Source organism: Thunnus thynnus, chromosome 23 (assembly GCF_963924715.1).
Source record: "Thunnus thynnus chromosome 23, fThuThy2.1, whole genome shotgun sequence".
Lineage (NCBI taxonomy): Eukaryota > Metazoa > Chordata > Actinopteri > Scombriformes > Scombridae > Thunnus > Thunnus thynnus.
Window position 1 is genome coordinate 6,862,393 of NC_089539.1, and position 6,117 is coordinate 6,868,509.

The window sequence follows — 6,117 nt, forward strand, 5'->3', positions numbered from 1 at the left end:
TAAAATTAAACACTTAAAGTCTCATGGTTTCTTTATTGGATCAAACACATGTTGTGACTGTGGCATTTATTTATTTCTACTGCATGAATTGTGCTATTATTTCTGGAAGAATGGGAACTTTTGATTATATGTCAGTAAAAAATTGATTCTTTCTTTTTTGCCGTAGGCCAGCAATATGCCATATTGGTGCCATACTGTCCCTTAAGACCATCAAATGTGCCTGTGTCCATTATTGCCGGTGAGCATCAAAACAAACAAACTGACCAGTCAATATTTTACATCTGCATGGCTGAACTTGGTATTGTCCTAACAAGTAACCTAACTGCAGTGCTTCCTTGAGGCAACAAATGGAAACACACCAGTTTAGGAATGAAATATGCCTTTAAACCATTAAGTTGTTAAATAGTCAGATTTGTCCTACCTTTTCTTTTTCTGACGGTGTGGCTGTTCTCCATCCCAAAATGCAACAGTGTGTCCACTTCAGCTCCTCCTTTGATAAATCTGAAATATGTCATCAGAAATGAGAACGTGTGAAAATTAGAAAATGCACAAATAAGTTGGCGTGAAGGTCTCAGGTCAGTGATATACAGTAGAGGGTTAAGCTGAGGGGTATGTGGCAGTAAAGTGAAACAGACGCATTGATAATAATACTTTTTGTTAATACAGTTTACATGTCAAAACAAAACAAAACAAACAAATTCCACGTATTTCTCAGACTCATTAGGAAATTTGTTTTTCATTTTCACAGCAGCCTAGTTTGCTGCTGTGGTTCACTGAGGCCAGTAGAGGGAGCTCTTGATACATCAGTGCATTTTCAGCTGCTCAGTGTGTTTATTATGAATGGGCACCAATAACTATACAGCTGTTGTCATGTGAAAACCTTTTATCTCCACGTTTGGTTGATCATTTCTATCAAAGGATTAAATGCTTCTGGCTGGTTCTAGATGGTTTGTGTCAAACATGATACTGAGAGATCTGTCGTCATGATGCAGGAGAAACAAGATTCAACAGGTGTTAATGTATATGCTGTTTAAATGCTCGAGATGTATCATGCTGCTCATCTGCAAACACATTCTTCACGCTTTAGAATCTGCAGGACACGTTTTCATGTCTGTCATGGTTGTAAAGAAAGAAACACATTTTCACCTCACTGGCAGCTCTATATAGAAAAACAACAGCAACATACACACAGTGAGGACAGACTCACCTTTGGAGGCAACAGGAGAGGGTGACGAGGTCAAACCTGTGCTGCTTAGTGGAAAATTATGTCTGTAGCCTAAAGCATAAAAAAAAAATCTCTGTTATCTGTTATATACATGTCGTGACCCGCAGCATAAGCATACAGTAAACGGTGCGGGTGCAAAAACTGCAGAGATAAAGAGTGCAGAATGCAAGGCTCACTGTTTTACATTAAACTGCAAATTTAGCATCTAATTATAAAACAAACAAACTCGTGTTTCTGAAGATGCTGGTTGATCTAATTAGTTGTTAAAATGCTTTTAGAGGCAGTGGAGGGAGAACATGTTGAGATGTTATTGTAAACACGCATACAGTTGGTCATTAATTATATTTCCCCCTAAACCATATTTTGAACCACATCATATTTCAATTGCCTATGAATGTTTTTTTTATTTCAGGAAGGAGCATATGTAGGCAGGACACAATGACACATATGTGAATAGCAACATAAGAGTTCATTTCAATTTTATTCAGATTATAGATCATAATCATTGCAGATAAACTACGTGTAAGAACATTTTCTCTCATCCAGGTGCAAAGCTGTCGTCCAATGTCACGCTTTCACGTGCAAAATCTCCGTTACATACACGGTTATAAAAGCACAACAAATCAAGTTTTTTTTTCCATTCAGCAAAAGTCTAGTTGTGTTAACCGGGTTTTTCTTAATCCATTTTCCCAATTAAGGGAAGCGGGTTTGTGGTTTACGTTAAGAAACGAGGTTACCACAGAGTGCAGACAACAAGGCTTTGCAGGTTACTCACGTGCTTTAAACGCACCTGGTGCAGAGGTGACGGTGCACGCGCTCCACTGTCATGACCCCGATATTACCCAAACCTGCAGAATGATTTAACCCTCATCCACCAACACATTTAACAGACAAGGACTACTGACTGAGGCCTCAAGAGGAAACTACTGTAAAAAACAACAACCATAGCAAAATGTTAACTTATCTCTTCTCAAAACATTAATGTCATCTGAAAAAACTGATCATTATTATTTTAAGAAAGTTACAGTTTATTTGCATATCGTGTAAAACAAGAACACATACTTTTATCCCAAGTACAGTCTTTACACAAAGCCTTCAAAATGACTGACATAGTGTCCCCAGACTCCCTGATAGTGTGTTATACTTTAAATTAGGACCCCTGGCAAACATGAACTCAATAAATAGTTCCATCTATTGGTGGAATTGGGTGCTTTTGACTGGGGTCCCCCAGGACACTAATACATTGGTATTTTTAAAAAGCACTAATTAAAAACAGAAACAGAAAACAATGATATGAAGTCATTAGGAACAAACTGACTGACAAAGTCATGAAAAACTGGAATGATAGAATAAAACACCTGTGAGATATGATGAAAAGTAAACAGTACCTCTGGGGTCATGTTTGTCATTTTGTATAGTGGATTAACTAGGAGATTACATTTAATCCACTGGTTAATGAATAATACAATTATCTTTATGTGTTATTTGACAGTTTACACAGAGGATAAAGATGGCACAGACAGAGGTTTACTTCCTATAGATTTTTCTATTGACACCCAGAATCAATTTAGTGTAGAATAAACACAGTATCATTTACTTGAAGTTTTTATTTACTTTACTTTTAATTTACATAATAGTTGCCTAATGTATAATTGTTATATAGGCTAACCTTTGGTATCGCTATAGTTAAGAGGTGGTGTCAAAATGACCTAAATTAGAAGACAATGGGTGTATAAGGAAAATATATCAGTTCTTTCTACAAAAAAGTTGCCTGACTCAGATTAAAAGTTACTACTACATCTGCTACATCAGATCCACTATATTTCAAGTCTGTCTTTATGTAATATTTATAGTCAGGTTTTCATATGAACAGTGAAACAGGTTCTGCTTGCTGTAATCATTCCTCCGCTTCATACTGGTCATTAGGAAATTCTTCCTAACGAGCTATCAGTGGAAGTGATGGGAGACAAAATCCATAGTTTGCGTTCTGAAAAATATATTCCAGAGTTTATCTGAAGCTAACATGAAGCTTCAGCAGTCTGAATCAGACAAATCAAGCGGGTATCTTCCAAACTTAAAGTGTTTTTAATATGATATTCCCTCTTGGTGTTTTTCCAGACAGTGTTTCCTTTCTGGGCTGCAGTGGTGGGACGGTAACAAAGGAATTAGGACAGGAGCTCGTTAAAACTGGTATGAACAGCAGGAAAACCCATTTCATTGTTCACAGGACCACCTGACTAGTGTTTTAAGACTTTTAATTAGATGTCCTGAGTTTTAAATCAGAACATCTGAACTATTTGCTGGCCGTATAACTGCAGGCTCAGCCTCGCTGAGATAGTGACATTCTTCTGCCGTGAGTAAGAAAAACACAGAGTGTCCGTCACAGGACAACAAGGGGTGGAGCTCACTGACGCAGAAAGGTCAAACAGGACGACCAGGCGAGATCCAAAGCCTCAAATAAAAATCCGTAGCACAGCATCACATTTACATCTTCAAATTCACTTGAAATGTTTAAAAACTTTGGTGTAAACTGTGTCAGCTTTTGTCAGTGAGATTTATTTGTCTTTTTAATGTCATAAATGTTTTAAACTCATCGAACCCTAAACTCTGAACAGACCAACAGGCAGAAACAAGCCTGGTGAGAATCTACCTCATACTGCTTTAAATGTGAAAAGGCTGTGAAGGTAAAGTACAGAAGCTAGCCTATTTGCATGAAATCAATCTGAAAACCATGGGGGAGGCTAAAGACCACTTAACTGGGGACAGCTTGTCCAAAAACTGATTTCTGGGTCAGTGGTTATGGTTAGGGTTAGGGTAAGTCTCCAGGAAATGAATGTAAGTCTATGTAAATTCCCCAAAAGTGACCTAGGACAACGTGCGTGTGTATGTGTGAGTGTGTGTGTGTGTGTGGATATCAATAGGTCCATTTGTAGTGGAGATGATAGGTTTTGATTTGTGTTTTATTGTTTCTGTTCATCTGCCAGGGACCACAGATGGAAATTAGCTGCTCTAAATCTGGTACAAATCATCTTTTCTCTTTGTTTGAGACTGATGTATTTTGTACATGGTCCCTGACACAAATACATTTTATGAACTAAACTAAACTAAAATGTTCTCCACACAAGTTAGCACAATGACTGTAAAGTAAAAAGCCAAAATATGCTCTTAAAAATAACGAATACTCTTATAGTGAGGTCGTTGGTAGAAATTCCTGATATGAACTCATCTGTCTGGGCGTAGATTCCTTGTGGTTTTATTACTCTATCACTATTACAATGATTTGAAATTCCCATAATATCCCCCTAAAAATGTATTACTGTACAGTTATACATACTACAGTATCGACATTTTTCGTGTTTCCTGTTCACTTACAACGCTTCCGGCTTGCTAAAGTGCACGGGGACACGGTACTTTCTCCGCAGACAGCCTTTAAATGGGTTAACGAGCCAACCGTCGCCACGTGACCGTCGAGTTATATAATATATAGGTCAACACGTTTCTCTCAGGCACGTGCAGCCTTTTCTCTTACGTAAAGTCTCGTGCAAAGGTCTCAAATTACACTATGTAGGTGAGGGCCAAAGATCGTCGACGTGAGGTGATGTACCACTTTGAGTTTTTTGTGTCGCCGGGGGAAATGAGGACATCATTAAAATGACGAACAGCTACATTGAGCAGAGTTTTGTTTTGTTGCTTTTCACATCATTTGTTGTTTCGATGAAATTCATGAGGATTCAACTGAACTGCCTAGAAATGTATATATAGTCTCACAAAACAGGGGCACGTCTAGAACAGTTTGGATCTTGGCTACATTTTTGATCATTTAGTTTCTAACAGTGTTGTATGTCAGTGTTGTACAATGTCAAAAAATTTAATATATATTTAAACAAAACACTGTCACATTTCCCTACTTACTGGCCACCCCTGCTAGAGCTGGATCTGGTACGGTAGACACCTTTTCATTATCTCTGAAGAAAGACCGAGTAGGCTATAGAGGAAAAAACTCAAATGAAGTAGAAACAATATTGGATCTCCTATAACAACATATGTATATGTGTATATAAACTGTATGTAAAAAGGACTGACTCTGATAATGACGGACTGACTCTGAATACAGTCTCCTACTCTCAAAAAATTGTTTTTTTTATTGTTACCTCACTTGGATGCTTGATCTTCACTGTGTAAAATAATGTATGTGCAGAGTTTGACACCTGAAAAGCTGTTTCCACATGAATCTGCTGAAGAAGGAAAGTTTCTCTTTGCCCACCTAATCTGAGTTGAAGATCACCAGTAGCTATGATTTTGTGACATCACAACTAATTTGGAAGCCAATCGTGGTCCGAATGTGGAAACTTGAAAGCATGCACATACACACAGAGAATTTACTTACAGTGAAGTAGGAAACATATCTTAAAACATGCCAGGAGGGGATATTTAAAATGTAGCTACTCAAACAAAATCCCATTTTAATCGTATAAATGTTTTAAAATATGGTTCACTCAGCGTGATTGTGCTGATCATGTAAATAAAGGCAGAGTAAGACGTCTTTCCTCTCACAGCGCTATCCGGAGGAAAGCAGAGTAGCACAGTCAGATCGGACGGTGACGCGCACGGCACTTTTTTCAGGTCATAAAAATGCGGGTATTACCGGAAGAATCCATATTTCACTGGTGCTGTCAAGGCTCTTCCGCCTCTGTTTGATATGGATCAAAAATATAATGTATTTAACGGTTTAAAATTTAATTTCCCATCAGACAATACGCCTTTAGACAAAACATCACAGGCCATGATCAACAAACTGTGTGCTTGAAATAGAAGATTCCACTGTAGCCAAAATGCGCTCATGTTTAATGGCATCAAAAGAACACGCATAAACATATACAGAGAATAAATGC

The 6,117-nt window shown here is 37.8% G+C and overlaps 1 long non-coding RNA gene across 2 annotated transcripts; it reads right to left on the minus strand.

Annotated features, from left to right (window-relative positions):
- Positions 1-13: 13 nt before the first annotated feature.
- LOC137176029 (uncharacterized) lies at positions 14-6,043 on the minus strand. Of its 2 annotated transcripts, XR_010925777.1 has the most exons (4): positions 4,598-6,043; positions 2,001-2,151; positions 1,208-1,276; positions 14-501 (listed from the first exon to the last, which is right to left on the minus strand). It is a non-coding gene; the product is annotated as an uncharacterized lncRNA (long non-coding RNA). The 2 variants fall into 2 exon arrangements; XR_010925776.1 differs by lacking the exon at positions 2,001-2,151 and having other exon boundaries at positions 4,598-5,099.
- Positions 6,044-6,117: the final 74 nt, after the last annotated feature.